We start from the raw sequence: 19,237 nt of genomic DNA, 5'->3' as shown, positions 1-19,237 counted from the left end.
AAAAGGATATCTCGTGTTTCCTGGTGTGATGCACTGTGAAGGACACAGCACCACTCTGGACTTTCTGCCCAAAATGCATAATTTGAATCTAATTATAAGGAACCATTAGGATTATGCTACAAAAACAAACAAACAAACAACAACACAACAACAAAAAAACCCCTGGCTGTATCCAGACCAGGCAACATGAAGAAAGGCTAAGGAGCTGCTTCAGGTTAAAGGAGACTAAAGTTTCCAGATTAAAGACAACTAAACATAATGCGTGCTTTTGGATTGTATGCCGATCTGGGGCAAAAACAGCCATATCTCACATTACTGAGACAATTGACGAGATTAGAACGTGAGCTATGAATTAGATAACGGTGTTGTATCAGTGTTAAATTTTCTGGTTCTGATAACTGTACTGTGATTACATAGAACGTTCTTAGGAAGTGCACACTGCAGCACTGAGGGTTACGTGGGCACAATATCTCCAACAAACCCAGTGGTTCAGAAAAAAACATAATATGCATATGTGTGTAAACTATATAGAAAGAATAATAAAGCAAGAGAGACAAAACGTGAACAACAGGTGGATCTGGGTAAAGGCATGTGGGAGTTTCACATACAATTCTAGCAACTTTCCTGTAATTTTCAAAATTATATCAAAATCAAAAGGTATAAAAATTTTTAGAGTAGTAATTTAAAATACAGGCTCTGGAGTTGGACTAACTGGTCTTAAATCCTGGATCTGCCAGGTACTGGCTGTGTGACCTTGGGCAAGATACTCTACCTCTCTGTGCCTCGGTCTCCATGCCTACATAGTGGAGTACTTACTCTTAGGGTTTTGGAATAATTAAATGAACTCATACATGTTGATTAAAACCTTGTGCCTCATAAGCACTAAATGTCAGCTATGATTATCGATCAGTAGCTGTACCAATTTCTTTGGTATTGTCCTGGAATGTATGGATTCCTGGTTCATCAGATGATCTCTAGGGATGCAGTTCTAAAGATAAGCAAATTGGTACTAGATTTAGAGGCCATTTCCTCAAAAGTATGCTGTCCTTGCAGGGCTTGAATGCAATGCCGCTAACAAGAATTAATGAGAAATTGGCAGCCTGATATTTTTTGCCCAGTCAAAACGTGTGGAATCTCACTGCTAATTAAGACTCTGTGTTTTTCCCAGAGCAATGCCACCTGTAGGTTTGCTCGATTTGTGTATTTATTTTTCTAAATGTCAGCTTCCTGAAAGTTTCAGGAACCTGAGAAAAATAACTAGAATGTTGAAAAAAAGAAATGGGTTCTTTCCAAGATGTAACAGCATGGGCCCTAAAAAAAAAAAAAAAATGATGGTTAGATTTTTGTGATATTCCCTTTGTTTGTCTAAAGCTCCAATTTTAAGTCAGAGAATTGTCATGTAATAAAAGACTGATTTATACCTACTAGTCATGAGGCATCGTGAAAGACATTATTGGGGGCTTGAAGGTAAGAAAGATATGGACCTGTTCTCGAGATACACAGCAGAACCGGAGAGTCTGGAACAAAGTGCCCAGAGTGAGAGAGGGAAATGGAATGAGGCCAAAGCAGTGGCCAGGACTGGATTTCTGGGGCCTTGGAGACGGCGGAAAAGAATCTGGGCTTGATTCTAAGTGCCACAGAAATCCACTAAAGGGTGTTAAGTATAGACATGGCAGTAATTGATTTTCATTTTAAAACATATCCATATATATTCTAGCAGTTGTGTAGGCCAAGTCCAAAGCAGGAAGATCAGAGAAGAAGCTGCTGTAGATCGTCAGGCAAGAGATGACGGTGCTGGACGAGGGTGAGAACAGTGGAGAGAGACTAGTTATTCTGAGTGTTGAACCATCAGGTCTTGCCAATGAGATGGGGTCGGGTTGAAGTGAGGGGCGGTGAGGAAAAGGCAGGAGGCGAGGATGGTCCTAGTTTTGAAAGAAAGGTAGGATTTGAACATGGAGGGCGGGTGGGAAGGAGAATATTCTAGGCAGGAAAGTGCAAGCAGAAACGCACGAGGTGAGAAAACAGAGCCCACGTCCAAAGAAGGAGCAGTAACTGGAATCTTCCTGGAGGGTGAGATGCCAAAAGAAAAGAGTTGGAAGAGGTGGTTGGAGCAAGAGTGGAAAACACCAAACCAAAGAAAATGAATTTCCTTTCTGCAGGCAATATGGCGCCAGCACAGGACGATAAACAGACTAGACAAAGTGCCCCCCCACCCCTCCAGCCACCGCCCTGATGATTAGAATGAGTCCATCACCTTCCTAATGACCCATTCTTGTAGTCAATGACTTAAAGAGTGTTTTGCACCTAGCATCAATCTCCCTATTGGTTCCATGGAAAACACACCCACCCACACATTGCCTACCTCACTGATTTTTAAAATGGTTTCAACTCTCTCCTCAGGCTGCTGGCGGGCTGGCGTATTTACCAGACTATTGGCAATTTCACACATTCAAATTACAAACTCCGACTTCTGCAAATAAAAGATCCTTATGTTTCCCAGTTGTGAAGTTTACTCGCCATTTCTATGCAGAGCGTTCCGTCTGCGCTTCCATTCAGAGCCTCTGCGAGCACATCTGCTCGCTGCCACGTTTGAGAATTCCCAAGAAAAACAGGGTTTTGTTGTAAAAAAGAAAAAAAAAAGCCTGGCAGCCCCAGTTTTATCCAGAGGATGCCTCACAGATAGTTTAGAATGAAATTATCACAAAAGAGGCCCCAACTCTAACGGGGTTGCCAACGAGTTTGAGACGTCCAATAGCGAAGGACGCCCGCCATGGTGAGCTTGATGAGAGATTCATCAGGCTTTTTGTTTTGTTGACGAGATGACCCGTTTAGGGCTCCTATGGGTCATTCTGTCACTTGGTAAATATTTGAAGTAGTGGAGATGAAAGGCCTTTGTACCTGTGGGGAGAAATTAAAGGTTAGAGGTCATTCTCATCACTTACTGAGTTGCAAGCCTGACATTCTCTACTGCATCACAAGGGGAAGAGAGAGGGCTGTGAGGGGAAGTTAAGAGCAGGCAAGAACTTTGCAGTCAAATAGACCTGGGTTTGAGTCCAGTCTGTGGCAATTAGAAGCTATGAGACATTGAACTTCACCTCTCTAGGTCTTTAGTTTCCTTACTTATTTATAGAATGGCATAAGACTAATTACTTTGTGGAGTTGTTGGATCATTCGATAAAATAATTTGTATACAGTTTTCAGTCTCACTAAGTTTCCAGTAAATCCCCTTCTCTTACAACCACGTTGACTTCTTAACCACTCCCTCGATTTCCTTATTTTCTACGTTAAGCCATTAGATGGATAATGGAGCCAGTGAGGCATCATGGAAACCAGAAATTTTCACTGGGTATTCAGCCACAAGAAGTATGTCAACAGGGCTTGATGGTTCTCTCCTTTGGATTTAACACAATGTGTTCTGAGATCTGATAGACTCTAAAGAACAAGACACCTGCTTGACTCTCCCTTGTAGTGGTTCCAGTGCTTAGCACAGTGCAAGCCACCCAGAAATGGATTAATAAATGTTGGATGGATGGATGGATGGATGGATGGATGGATGGATGGATGGATGGATAGATGAATGGATGGATGAATCTAAAGAGATAAAATTTCAGGGTATCATCCTAGAGAAGAGAGAAGCAGTGCAAAGGCATGAGGTGGGGATCAGATGAGGTATGACCTTGTTTTGGCTAATCACGAAGTTATGATGCTTGGGACAGGAGGTGTGTGCTGGAAAATAAGTGTCAAGATATTAGAACCAAATCTGGGCCTTCTGTAGGCTGGCACCTATGGAATGCTCACCTATGGAAGTCAATCGGGGTGTTTCCCATTAAGAGTACTAAATGAAGGAAGAGATGCCAGAAGAGTTAGTCTTACCGCAGTGTGGAAAAAGATGTAGAAGAGACAAACAAGAGAGCAAAGCTAGTCAAAGGTTACCAGAGGGAAGCAGAAGATGCAGGACATAGAAATGACATTGGATTCAGTGGGCCCAGTTCGAATCCTGGCTCAGCTGGGTGACATTAGACAAGTTGCCTAACATCTCAGAGTCTCTGTTTCCTCAAAATGTCCGATTTATAGTCCCGTTCCCTTCTCTTTGCCATTAACATTATTTTGGGACTATCTTTTAAATAATAACAACACCTAATATTGAGAACTTATTTTGTGGCTGACCCTGCATCAGGCTTTACAGGCATATTGCCTGCTTTCCCTAACTTAATGGTTACATTTCTGGGAAATAACATCATTATCCTCATTTAATAGATGAGAAAGTTGAGAATTGGGGCAGTTTAATGACCTGAGCAATCGATTTCAGCTGATGGCAGAGGCAGGAGTTAAACAAACTTTTATTGAAGCGTCACGTGTGTGGCGAGCGGCCTTCTAAAATGACATCCAGTGATTTCTCCTTCCTAGTAGTCACACCTCGCGTAATCCCCTCCTTTGAGTTTGGACTGAATCTAGAGACTTGCTTCTAATGCACAGAATGTGGCAAGTGATGAGATGCCGCTTCCGTGATTGGGTTACCCGTGACTGTGGCCTTCACCTTGGTAGCATGCTCTCTATTTCCTTCTTGGCTTGTATACTTTGGTGGAACAAGCTGCCATGTTGGGGAGGCTCATGTGACAAAGGCCTGGGGGTGGCCTCTTGCTATAGCCAGCAAGCTACCTTGAGGCCTTCAGTCCACTAGGCCATGAGAGACTGACGCCTGCCGCCAGTCACATGAGAGAGTAGGAAGCAGAGCCGCCCCAAACGAGCCTGGAGATGAGACCACAGCCCCAGTGACATCGTGCTTCAGAGACCCTGAGCAGAGCGCCCGGTTCAGCCATGCCCAGCTTCCCGAGACCATGAGATAAAAAATGTTCTCATTTTAAGCAACTATGTTTTGAGGTGATTTGTTAGGCAGCAATAGATAACTAGCACGACATGCATAGAGAAAAGTTCATAAATCACACTTGTACATCCCAGTGCATTTTTCCCCAAGGAAGCACACCTGAGTGGCTAGCACTGTGATCACTGACGAATCAATGCCATCAAGTGAGAGTACCCCAGACACTGAGCTCATACACCTCACAGTCCCCAGACCCTCACACCCCAAAGGAAATTTCTCTCTTGACGTATAGCCTCCTCGATTAACTTCACCTCATGGTGAACTTTATATAAACGGAATCGTGTGGCAAGTATTCTTTTGTGTCTGACGTCTTCCTTGGAGCCCGACTTCTTAATCACTCCCTCGATTTCCCCATCAACGGAACGTTTGAACTTCATCATTAATCTCATCTTGCCTGATTTTCATCCATCCCATAAAACTAATTCTGTGTCTTTTGTCCATCTAGTGTAACTAATTCCAGGTATGTATTCTGCATAACAAATTATCCCCAAAACATAGCTGAAGAGAGTTCAGCTTTCCCCGCCTGTGAAAATGTGGCGCTTAGACTCTTTATGAACCATTTAAAGAACTTGAACTACCTTCAGGAGATCTTCTATTTTTGTCCTTTTCTGCCCTAAATTCCCTAGGAGATCCTGAGTAAGTCCCTTCACTTTTGGGGGCCATTGTTTCCACTTGTATAAAATTAGGGGTGTGACTTAATTTTAAGTTCCAACTGTGGAATCCTAAACTTACAAGAACTTCTAGTCCAGATCGTGACAGATCTCATAATGTCACCTCTCATAATGTCAACACTCAAACGTGTTGACAAATTTAAGTAATTTTCAAAATCTAGTGTAATTTTAATTCATCCCAAAAAACACCAATAAGCTACCATTTGGGGTGGAGAAATATAGGAAATGAAATAAATAATAAATAGGATAATAAATAAATAAATAATAAATAGGATTCCAAAAAGGTAGGAAATCACAGGCCTGGGGTAGAAATGATGGCTTCGCTTTTTCAAGTGGAAAATGAGGCCGATAAAGATAAATTACTGTGATAATTACCTAGTTCTAATCAGTGGCAAATTATGGGTAAGTGGGTAACTGAGCAGTTAGTCCAAGAAAAAGCCATTTGCTCTGTGATATTAGACACAGACTTGAAAATTTAGCCTTGAAGAAAAACACTTTGACTTCCATGGGTGATTTCTTTCCACACTATACCTGTAAATACTTTCAGCTGGTTGTTCAGAGTTTGTACAACCCTGTTTACGCTTGTTACTATGCCAACCAGAAATCGTACTACTTATAGAATAGGGGAGTAAGATCTTAGGTGCTTATTTTGCCCTGAATCTGTGATGTCTACTGTGGTCACCTTGCAGCTGGATTTGTCTAAAAGTTCTATGATAGCTTTCTACTTAAAGCTGATCAAACTTCGAACCATAGAATTTCCACAGCTTATTTACCACCTCACTTTTTTATTAAAGCAAATGAAGCACTATCTAAACTCATTACTCTAATGTACTGCAGCCTCCCCTTTCCCTCCCCGTGTCCATGGTCTCGCTTTCTGCAGTTTTGGTTACCTGTGGTCAATTGCGGTCCGAAAATATTAAATGGAAAATTCTCCAAATAAACAATTTATAGGTTTTAAATTGTGCACTACTTTGAGTAGGATGATGCCACCCTACTCCATCCCACGCAGGATGTGAATCATCCTTTGTCCAGTGTCTCCACCCTGTACACACTCCCCACCCCTTAGTCACTTCGTCACTTAGTCGCCGTCTCAGTCATCGGATGGACTGTCACGGTATCGCAGTGCTTGTGTTCAAGTCACCCTTATTTTACTTAATAATACCACACTCACACAACTTCTATTATAGCGCATTGTTATAATTATTCTATTTGTATTATCAGTTGTTGTTAATCTCTTACTGTGCCTAATTTATAAATTAAATGTTATCATAGGTTTGTACGTATAGGAAAAAAGTGTATTTATGGTTTGGTACTGTCCACAGTTTCAAGCATCCATGGGGGTCTTGAAACGTATTCCCCTCAGATAAGGGGGGAGGGCATTGTACTTGATCTGGCCATGCTCACGTTCATGTTCATGGACTCATCGTGAGTCCTCCCTGCCTCCACTCCCTATGTCCTGGTCACATAGGATTCTCATTTTCTTGACTTACAGTGCTGCCTGGGACTTTCTGTATGATGTCGAATTAGGGTGTCAAAAGAGGACACCCTTTTCTTATTCTTGATCAAGGGGAAAACAGTCAGGCTTATCCTCTTAAACATAATGTCACCTGTATGTTTTTGTAGATGCCCTTTATCAATTTGAAGAAATTTCCCTTCTAGTCCTACTTTACTGAGAGTTATTATCATGAAAGTATACTGAAAATGTCAAATTTGTTTTCTGCATCTGTTGAGGTAATCTTATGATTTTCACTTTTATTCTGTTAATAAGGCAAATTATGTTGATTTTCAAATTTTAAACCATCTTGGCATGCCTGAGATAAATCTCATTCAGTCATGGCATACTACTCCTTGTATATAGTGCAGGGTTTTATCTACTAAAATTATGTTAAGAATTTTTGAATCTGGTCTACAGCCGTGCCCCCCTGAATGTGCCTGATCTCGTCTGATCTCGGAAGCTAAGCAGGGCTGGGCCTGGTTGGTACTGGGATGGGAGACCACCTAGGAAAATCAGGTGCTGTAGGCAATAGGAAGGAAAAGGCTGGGGAAGGAAGGAAGGAAGGGAAGGGGAAGGAAGGAAGGAAGGAAGGAAGGATAGAGAGAGGAAGAGAGAGAGAGAGAGAAAGAAAGAAAGAAAGAAAGAAAGAAAGAAAGAAAGAAAGAAAGAAAGAAAGAAAGAAAGAAAGAAAGAAAGAAAGAAAAGAAATAGAAAAAAAAGAATTTTTGAATCTGTATTTCTGTAGTTTTCTTAGAATATCTTTGAATGGTTTTGATGTCAAAGTGATTCTAACCTCATCAAATGAGTTGAGAAAGGCACTCTCTATTTTTTGAAAGAATTCATATAGAATTAGTTAATTTCGTTCTTAAATGAGTGAGTATTCATGAGTGAAGCCATCTGGTATAAAGTTTTATTTATAGTGAGGTTTTTAATATGAATTTAATTTTTAGTAGATATAGGACTATTCATATTTTCTACTTTTGGTATCAGCTTTGCTTATTTGTATCTTTCAAATCTGTGTACTTCAATAAATTTTTTAATTTGTTGGCAAAAAGTTATTCAAATTTTTTCTTTAGTATCTTTTCAATGTCTGTAGAATCTCTGGTGATGTAGGATCTAGTGGTGTCCCTATTGCATTCCTAATATTGGTAATTTGTGTCTCTTTGTTTCTTGATCAATCAGCTAATAGTTAATGTTGATTTTTTTTTTAAGTTTGGTTTCATTGATTTTTTCTTAATGCTTATCCATTTTCTATTTCATTGATGTCTGCTCTTTATTTTTTTTCTTCTACACATTTTGGGTTTAATTTTCTCTTTATTTAGATGCTTAATGGAACACTTAGATCATTGATTTTGAGCCTTTTAATTTCTTTTTATAACATTTAAAGCTATAAAATCCTAAATTTTATATGTTATGCTTTCATTTTAGTTTAGTTCAAAATATTTTTTTAATTCCCCATATGATTTGTTTTTTGACCCATGGATTATTTAGAAGTATGTTCCCTTGTTTCCAATTATCTATGAAATTTCCAACTACTGGTTTCTAATTTAATTCTATTGTGCTGATAAAACCTAGTCTGTATGATTTTAAATCTTTTAAATTTCTTTAAAGTCTTGTTCTAGGACCCAGCATATGATTTATCTTGGTGAACATTACATATCTATTTGAAATGAATGTATATAGTGTTGTTCTTTGTCAGAGTAATCTATAAAGTCACATAGGTCAAATTGGTTACAAGTTGCTCATGTTTTCTATATATTTACTGATTTTCTGTCTACCTCTCCTATTGATTATTGAAAGAAGAGTGTTGGAGTTTCTGATGATATTTGTGGATATGTGGCTTTCTATTTTCAGGGCTGTCAGTTTTGTTTCATAAAGATCAATTCTGAAGCTCTTTTATTAGGGTTGTTGTGGCATCTTGATAAATTGACCCTTGCATTATTATTATATAATATTCCTCTTTATCCCTGTTAACATTCTTTGCTCAGAAGTCTATTTCGCTAAAGTCAATATAGCCACCACCGCTTTCTTATAATTGTTGTTTGCATGCTATACCTTTTTCCTGCCTTTGACTTTCAACTGATTTGTGTCTTTGTATTTAAAGTAGATTTCTTGTACATAATATATAGTTGGGTCTTGCTTTTCTTAAAATTCAATCTGACAGTCTCTGCCTTTTAATTGTAATATTTAGATCACTTACATTTGATGTATTTATTATACATGTGGGCATAAGTCTATAATCTTACTATGTGTTTTCTATTTGCTCTATTTTTCGTTCCTTTTATCCTCCCTTTTTTTTTTTGGAGATTATTTGAGTATATTTAAGGGTTTCATTTTTTTCTCCATTATTGATTGACTAGCTATACTTTATTTTTCGGGGATCACTCCATGGTTTACATTATATAAATTTCAGTTACCAAAGCTTAACTTCAGATGATGTATTATCACTTCCTTAACCTTATTTTAAAAGAAAAACAAAATGAAACAAAACAAAAAAAACCTTCTGTCTTCTCTCTCATATTTATAGTCTTTTTATCATATACTTTACTTATATGTATGGTACCTTGCTGTTGTTCTCACTTTAAACAGGCAATTATCTTTTTAAAGAAATTTAAAATGAAAAAAAAAATTGTATATTTACGTACCTATTATCATTTCCAGTGATTTTCATTCGCTGATACATTCATTTCATATCTCTTGTAGTGCAGACCTTTCAATAACAAATTCTCTCAACTTTCATATGTCTGAAAAAGTTTTTATTTTGCTTTCATTTATGAAAAGTATTTTAGTAACTCTAGATTTCTATATTAACTATTTTTTTCAGGGCTACAAAAAATGTTATTTTTTTCTGGATTATGTAATTTTTGACAAGAAGATTAATGGTATTTTTATTTTTGCTCCTCTGAATTTAATGTCTTTTTTTACCTTCTGCTTTTAATATTATTTCCTTTGGTTTAATATTATTTCCTTTGATTTTGGTTTAATATTATTATTTCCTTTGGTTTTTAATAATTTGATTACAATGTGCCTTGTTATGGTTTTCTTCGTGTGTATTCTTTGGGGTTCGTTAAGTTTCTTGGATCTGTAGTTGACAGTTTTCATCAAATTTGGAAAATTTTTACTCTATTTGTTCAAGTATTTTTTTCCTCCGTTTTTCTATCTCCCATGACACATGTGTTAGACCACTAGATAATGTCCTACAATTCAATGAGATTCTGATCATTTTTCCTTCTGTACTTTATTTTGAACAGTTTCTATAGATATATTTTCTAGTTCACTAACATTTATTCTTCAATATTTAAATTGTTGCTATTCCCACCCAGTGAATTTCTAATTTCAGATTTTGTGCTTTTCATCTCTAGAATTTCCACTGGGTCTCTTTAAATCTTTAGTTTCTCATTATATTAAGATTTTTCTTGACTTGAAAATAATTAAAATAACTTCTTAACCTCGTTCTCTGCTAATTCCACCACCTCTATCATTTCTGGACCTGTTTCTTTGATCACGTATTTTTTCCTTGTTATTATGTCATTATGCTTTTCTGCTTCTTGGCCTGTCAGGTAAGTTTTTGTATTGGGTGTTAGACATGTAAATTTTACATTTTGGAGTTGAATTTTGTTGTTCCTTTGGAGAGCGCTGGGCCCTCCCTGTTCCTGTAGGGCAGTTCACTACTCATAAATCGGTTTCATTCTTTCAAGGCTTGTTTTTAAGCTTTGCTAGGGTGGGTCCAGAGTAGCCTTTACTCTGCTAAACTGCTGCTAGATGTGGCCTTTTCAGGGTCTCTACTGGAGAACTCAAGGAATTACTGACTCACCAGTGATAACTCTGGCTGTAATGAGTGGTTCCCAGAGCCTGTGTGAGCTCTGAGAACCATGCAGCTCACCGCTCACAGTCTTTGCCTTCCTCGTGGACATGCATCCTCCACACGCTTGTGTCTGTTTTCAGCAAAGACTCCAAGGGACCACCATGCAGATTTCTGAAGCTCTTTTCCTACAAACCGACATTCTCTCCAGAACACAATCTTCAGCTTCTCTGAACTCACATTTCTCTCTCCTCGATTCAGCAAGTCCTCGGAACTCTGCTTGGGAACCCCCTCACCTCCTCGCAGTCTGCAATATGCTTCTGGGCAGAAAGTCAGGACAATCGTAAGCCTTGCCTTGTTTGTTTCCCTTCGTGCAAGGATCACAGACCTGATCTGTCTGTTGTCCAATGACTATAAACTGCGGTTTCACCTATTGTGTCCCATTTTACAGTTATTGATGGCAGGGGAGTAAATCTGCTCACTGCTTCCCCGTTATGACTGAAAGCAGAAGTCCTTAGTAGAACACATTTTAAACCAGAATCGAGTTTGATTATTTCGTCCCTACCCCTGACCCATTAATAATTTATTCCAACTATAATTTTGTGTATAAATTTTGCCAGAATATTGTTGTTATTATTGTTGCTGCTGTTATTAAAGTCATAAAAGAATAATAATTATCAGTTATTAAATGTTTATTCTTTGTCAGTTATGGTAGCAAGCATTTTACAACTATTCTTTTTATTATTGCAATCTTACAGTTGAAGAAACAGAAAGAGCAGAGTCGGGATTCAAACCCAAATACTGTTCTTTTGTGACCACCCCCATGTATCTTACACTGACCAAACCTTTAGTGGGAGAGGAAGGTGAGGAGGTGTATGTGATTTGGGGATACAGACGCTCCACGCAAATGTTTCTCAAATTGAGGTGGAGTCAAAGGGGTACAGTTTTCTGGGTTCTGAATCATAATTGCTGATTATGTTTATAATCTGTAGTTTATTTGGGTTCTCAAAGGATGCTTGCACACACACAGATCTGAGACTCTCCACTCTTACGCAACTAGGGATTTGATACCTTTCCTAACGCTTGCCTTACCATTAACGGCTTCCAAACAATCAAGGAATCCTTTTCTTTACCTTGCACGCCTGCCACACCCCACGGCTTCACAATTCCAGCGGCATCAGATAGTCGAATTCTAAGACCTGCAGCATCCTCCATCCCACCAAATCAGAAAATAAAGAGGAATATCAATCATAAATTTTGTGCCATGCTAAAAAACTAAACAACGTTTCCTAGTAGTTATTTATACTTGTTCTTTGTCATTTTCATTTAAAAATAATGACTTTCTTGTTAGCTGTCAGTAGGCTTTCAATTAGCCTCTGCTACCACCTGCTTTGAATCACAAAGTTTCCAACTACAAAGTCATGTTTATATCAAAACATAATGTTTTAAACTTTGGGTTGAAGCACATGACTCTTAAGACCTCAGTTTCTATGGTTTTCAAATTAGTTGGTTAGATATTGAAGTTTCTTGTAGCTCTAAATTTTTATTTAAAATAAATTTTTATTTTATTTCATGGTAAAGAAGATCCATTGATCGAGGCATAAGCAAACAAAAACAAAAACAAAAAACAAATCAAAGGAAATACTGAGTATTTGTCTCTTTAAAAAATCCATTTCTAAGTCAAAACCAGCCAAAATGTTGTATACCAAGAATGACCTGGCAAAGGAAAAAATAGAGGTTTTATCTGTGCTAAGGAGTGGTTTTACCCAGCCTCCTTTTTTCTTCAAATGAAAGTGTTTGGGTTTTAAGGTACTATTAATTGTTGAGTGGCTGTTACTTAAAGTGTATCATAGAGGGTATTTACTTACAGAGCAGCGTGCAGTATTTTTTAAGCCTAAACCTGGATTTTATTACTAAGGATGTAAAAGACAATAATAAAACTTAGTATTTATAATTTTGTTCCTAGCTTACTAAGGCAGCACTAGCCAGCTGTGCAGTCAAAGTTATTTGTATTTATTTGATCAAAAATGATCTTTGTGTACCATAAAAGCATCATTCATTTCCTATTACCATTGATCTCTAGAGAATTTCATTCAGATCTTGCCAGGAATTTTAAATGGCAGGTAGTGGGGCTATATTTTTCTATGATTAATTATATAGTCCAAATACAGTGATTATAGCTCATTAAAGAGAGCAGATTTCCTATTAAGGGATACTTAGTACCTAAATTTAAGACTCGGAAGTTACAAATCTAGAAATAAGGCAAACCCTGGATTCTAAAAGAGGTTTTCTTACTCCCAGGCATCCCTGGAGAAACTCTCACAGGGCTCCCTTTGGCACCTGCTGGAACACAACCCATCAAGAGCTAGTTGGCTTCAATATTATATATTTCACAGCCTATTCACTATAAGGGCTTTATAGCCAAATATGATCAGGAAGACTTGGGACCAAATTTTTGAAGCTCGTCCAATCCTAACAAATGTGTTAGAGGCTATCTGAAACACTTGGCCTGAAAACCAAGTATGGAATGATGAAATGACATTATCTAACTAGTTGCCTATGAGCCATAGAGAATGATCTTGTATCTGAAGCAAACTTCTATTCACGTTTGAAGACTTAATTAGGTCTCCTCTATATTCCCATAACTTTAGCTTCTTCGTCCTTTGCTCCTCGAACAGCCTCCAAATGGCCTCCTGGAGTCAGCCTCATTTGTCACTAATTCTTCCTGTACACAACCTCTTGCTTGCAGGTGCTGTAGGGAATTAACATCTAAAATTCGTTCTTTCCAGTCTTTTCTGTAAAGGAGGGCCTCTCATCATAAACAGAATAGACTGAGTTGGCCCCGCCCAAATTTAGTGACTTGTAACAATGAAGGCTTATTTCTTGCTCACACTTTCTTTTAGTTTCGAGTCACGGTAGTGGTGGTTTTCTAATGTCTTCTCACTCAGGGACCAAGATGAATGGAGCCTTCACCATCTGGAGTGGCTCCCAGTCACAGTGGAGGTGAGGGGACATAGCAAATAGCAAATCACACACTGGCTTTCAAAGCCTTTTTCTAAAAAGTACTTCCACTTGTATGTCACATGACCAAATCAAGTTACACGGCCACACCTGATGGGTGAGCAGGGAGGTACAATCCTACATGGGTCCAGGAGGAGAAGACCTGAAAATATTGATGAACAGCACTAATAACTACAGAGTCTATTGTTCTGGTGACCAAATTACCTTCTTTCTTACACACAAAATACCCTCATCCCCTTATGAAAGTTCCCTTTCAGGCAGGACATCAAGTTCAAGGGCCAAGATCTCTGGGTGATGTGAGATAGTCTCTACATCAGGTCTGGGTCCAAAACTTAAAAGATAAAGAGGCCATCTCTCACATATCCAGTACATAAAGCGGGCAGAGGGCCAGGGTAAGTAGGATAAACACTCTCATTCGGAAAGGGGAAGGATGCTGGTCTGTGACACTTCTGTAATCTTCCTAGGTAGACATTGTGAGGTTCCCTTCCCCGAAGATGGGGGACGTTCTCTGAAAAGGTCATGATTCCATTCTCTGGGAGGTTTTCTACTGCCCACTGTCCTTTGTGGACCCTAGCTCTGTCCCCTGGGAGATTCTTCTTCTGCACATGTCTCCCACGGCCACATCTGAATTGGAGAATAAGCCCTCCTTGGGAGATGAGCACCTTTCTCAGCTCACCCTCTGCATGCATACAGTTGGGACCCAAAGGTTTATTTGAGGAGTAGAACCATCACATCCTCTCTTAGTCACAGTTGCTGTATCTTTTATTATTACAGTACGCCCCCTAAACAAGTGACTTCTTAACTTTCTGATTCCAGCCAAATAGCATTCACGTCATTCATCGCCATCATTCATTTCAGAATACAACCCTCATATGTGCTGTGTGGCTCTGCTTTCTCTCTGCCACCCTCCTTCTTTTTCCATTTAATCCACTACCTCTTGAATCTGTCAGGTGTTGGTGGGAGAATAAGATCTTTATTTTCTTTCCCCTTAGCTAGTTTGCCCAATCGATAGGATTCTCTGGATCTTGACTTGAGACACCTTAATTCATTCAAAGGTTTGAACAGCCAGCAGGATGGCTATGCCTTTCATCTGACCCTTGCCACAGATTGAGTTTTAGTTGACCTTTACTGCTCTAAAACTTTATTTATGTTAATGTGTGGTGTATGTAGTTGGGAAGCAGTTGTCCCTTCCAACCTTACGAGTCCTTGAATTCATGGACCCCTTTTTTCTTTTCCCTTTGCAAACTGACCAACTTTTTTCTGAATTCATCTCAAACTTGTAATACTTGCCGAATGTGGCTAACACACCCTAATTTTGTTGTTTTCTAACCTTTTCATGTAGGCGTGCATATTCATTAGGGATGAGATGAGCTTCCCAATGTAACCACAGGTGACAATTTGCCAAATGTTTTCTACTCCCTAACATGGCTCGTTATCTGCCCATCTTCTGACTATAGTTACTTTGCTATTCACCGCTGATTGCTTAACTAATACTGCATATTTTAGGTTTGGGTTGCAGCAGCAGCTCACACTTCAAGGTGCTTCAGTGAGTATGGGCTACATGTGCTGCAGTAACAAGCATTCCTAAAATCTCAGTGCCGGGAACTGGGGGTAGTAACCAATCTATATATTTTCTATTATCTCACAATTCTAACTTAAAAATGCTCCCATATGAACACAGTGTGTTTGCTTCCCTACATTTCCAAATTAGCTGTATTCTATGTTTATAATATTTCCGCGAAAATACCAAAGACCAGTAACCCAAACTAGTATTCATCGCATGTGACATTTTACCTTCATTTGACACAGTTGATTATTTCCTGCTTCTTGAAACACTTGTACCACATGGCTTCTTAGACAACTCTCTCTCCTGATTCTCTTCCAACCTCACCAGCCACTGCTTTTCTATCACCTTTTCTGATTTCCCCATGTCCCCCTCACCTCTGGGTGGTTGAGTCCCCCAGGGTTCCAGTCTAGGGAACGCTTCTCGATCTGTACTTACTCTAAAGGTGAACTCACCTGGCCCTGGCTTTGAAAACCAGACCTACCTTGGGGACTCCCCCATTTTTCTATCAAGCTAGGACTTCTGCTCACATGACCTCTCCACTTGGGTGTCTCATAGACATCTGAAACTCAGCAAAGCCAAAACTCACTTCTGATTTCATCGCTCAAACCCGTTCCCCTGAGTTCCCACAAACACCACCACCACCGCCTCATCTTAGTGAAAAGAACACCAACTTCTTTCTTGCTCCTGCTGTGAACCTCAAAGGCATCTTAGATGTGTCTCTTTCATTCACATGTCACATATAACCCAAGTGGAAATTTTATTAGCTCTATCTTCTCCGGAATCAATCTGGAATACAAAGTCCTCACCACCCTCACCTCCACCACCCTGGTCCAAGCCACCGTCTGTCATTCAGGTTATTGCATTGTCTTCCTAACGGGTCTTCTTGCTTTTACCCCTGCCCTCCACACTCTATTCTCAACAAAACAATAGCCAGAACAGCCCTTTTTGAAATGGATTCAGGTCAAGACATACTTCTGCTCAAACCCCTTCAGTGGTTTCCTGTCTCACTCAAAATGAAATTCTAGATCCTTGCTCTGGCCCTCAAGATCCTACCTGCTTTGGCTCCCCTGCTACCTCTCACCTCACTTCTCTCCGTTCTCCACCTCCTCCACTCTGCTCCAGCCCCCCTGGGTCCTGAGCGTTCCTCAGTAACGCTGAGCACTCCTCCAGCTCGGGACTTTGCCCTCGCTATGGCTCACTCCCGGTCTCTGCATGGCTCACTCCCTCATTTCTCTAAGTTCTGTGCTCATCCGTGAGCTCCTAGTCATCTCCGGGTAATTTTCTCTGATTATACCATATGTAATAGGAATCCTCTCCCCTCATCATTCTGCTTTATTTTCTCCAGAGCATTCGTAATACATATTTATTTGTTGATTTGATCATCACGGATCTCCTCCTATCCAACATCCGCTTCATAAGGGCAGCTCTCTGCCTTTTTGTTGGCATATCCCCAGCGCCTGGAATTGAGAGAGTGCTCAGCAAATATTTACTCGATGACTGGAGAAATGTGTTAGCATAGGTTAAGGGGCGCCCTCAGGAATCGTTTATTTAAAAGATGAAGTGTTGGTGTTTCCAAATGATGATTTTTTTTTTTACAAATTAGAGTGGCTTCAAAGTTATTCATAATATAGTATCTCTTTGGCTGTTTCGTATTTCATTTTATTCTCTCAAACAGTGGAGAGAAGGTGGAATTATAATTAACAGGGCAGGAACCCCTGACCACACACAACTGGGGGTCCAGCCATCCCAGACCCTTTTTGCTATTATTCCCCAACATGCTCTGTCCTTCCTAACCTTTCTGACCATCCCCCACCCCGACTCCTTCCTGGAATGCCCAGTGCACCTCATTTACCATGGCTAACTCCATCCCCGGCTGCAATGCCACCTCCTCCGGAAGCCCTCCCATTCCCCCAGCTGGCCTCAGTTTCTTTCTTCTTTGTTGTCCTCTGGAGCTAAGCTCCTATCCCTATCCCTATGTTTGTGGTATACTAATGTGTGGGCCTGCCTTTCTCAGTTTCTAGGACCTGATTCTTTGAGAGCTGTCTCCTGTTCATACCTGATTCTCCCATAGCACCTTAAACACAGGTGGCCATCAATAAAGATTTGGTGAATTACAAACCTGGAAAGCTATAGTACACTGACTCTTCACCTTCACTATTTAAGACCTTTCCCTGGGACCATGGATATGACGGTTCTGTCTACTCAAAGGAGAAAGGGCTGTCACCAGTCCCACAGTGTTATCTGTGCAAACACTGATCAGACGTCCCACATACTAAATTCACAGGTAGCTGCAGAAAAGGGTCTCCTTACAGACTACAGAAAAATAATTGTGTGCACATAAGAATGCTTAAAGAAGGGGGAACTTAAATAAGATGTCTGCTAAGCTATCTAGAATAGAATCTTTCAGAATGAAATTACATTAGCATCAAAGATCATAATATCTAAGCCCTTGGATCACTTATTTTTTCTTATAAATGTTTTTTAATGTTCAGTGAACAGAAGTGTCTCTGACTCATGTAACAGGAATAACTGTTGATCTTTTTTCTTCAGCTATAGGCCAGGCAGACAGAAAAATTAACCTATTTCTTTCCCCATGGAGTAACAATTTAAGCCTCCAGCAATGTCCATACTGCACCTCATCTATAACCTCCAGTTTTTCTGTCCTTGGTCCAAATGTTCCTTCTTCTACCAATCTTAAGTCTCTTTAGCTGCAATAGATATTTCACAGAAGATATATTGCTAGTATTTGTTGTACTTTTCCATTTTTTCTCTGCATCTCCTTGCTGCTCTCAATTCCCCCTCACTTTGTGAGGTCGTGTGTGTGTGCAAATGTAGAGAAGACGTTCCTAACCGAAGAAGCTCTAGATTCTATGTACACATAGTAGATCAAAGGACGTGCTTTATCGGGATATCTTAAGACATTACCTTCTGCAAAATTTGTTGTGAGGCTGCTACATTTAAGAGAAACATTAGCAAAATGATGACTTAAAAGAAGACAAGTGATCAAGACGTAGAAGGATATGGAACACATACTTAAGAATCTTTTGGATGCAAGAAAATAAATACAACACAAACTGCCTTAACCAAAAGGAGAATTTGAATGAGTCACATGACCAAACAGTCTAACTGTGGATCACTTTCAGGCACGGTTAGATCCAGGCGCTGAAAAGACATTGTCAGAAATCTCTCTCTTCTTCCCTCAGCTCTGCTTTTCTTTCTTTGGGGATCAGTTTGGGGGATGGTCTTCCTGTAGGACAATGAGATGGCCATTAACAACACTGAGCCTACAACCTGCTAGATTAGTAGCTTTGGCAGGACGTCGTGTTTTTTCAATAATTCCAGAACAAGTCCCAGGGAGATCTTCCACTGCCCTAGTTTAGGGAATGTTCTCACCCTTGAGCTGATCGCTGTGATCAAGGAAGGAGATCTCCTGAACCTGAAGCACATAAACAGAGCGTGTGGGAGGGGTTGGCCCGCAGGGGAAACTCAGAGTGCTGTTGCCAGGATAAAGAGTGGATAGGACCAGGCAAAAATGACATTTAAAGAAACATCAGACACATTAGAGAAGACTTGGTGGGGACGTGATCTGCAGACCTGGAATGTGGGAGAGCAATTAGATGTCGTCTGTGAAGGTCACAGCAGAACACGGACCAGTGGTGTGATCTGGGTGTGTGCACTTCCCAAGCCTTCCTTGGTCCCTCCACACCTGGCTGAGCTGTACAGCTAAGCAGCAAAAACAAAGGGGATGCTAAACCAGCCAGGCCCGAGGTTGCCCAGCCCTGCCCCTAAGTAACTCAAC

General features: G+C 39.9%; 1 protein-coding gene and 1 pseudogene across 1 annotated transcript in view; both read left to right on the top strand.

Annotated features, from left to right (window-relative positions):
- Positions 1-19,237, top strand: part of LOC120585701 (uncharacterized) — a 535,818-nt gene that overhangs the window by 318,616 nt on the left and 197,965 nt on the right. The window lies entirely within an intron of this gene.
- LOC120585929 (uncharacterized) lies at positions 7,458-7,576 on the top strand (annotated as a pseudogene).

Source organism: Pteropus medius, unplaced genomic scaffold (genome assembly GCF_902729225.1).
Source record: "Pteropus medius unplaced genomic scaffold, Ma_sr-lr_union100, whole genome shotgun sequence".
Taxonomy (NCBI): domain Eukaryota; kingdom Metazoa; phylum Chordata; class Mammalia; order Chiroptera; family Pteropodidae; genus Pteropus; species Pteropus medius.
This window is presented reverse-complemented; position numbering and strand designations above follow the sequence as displayed.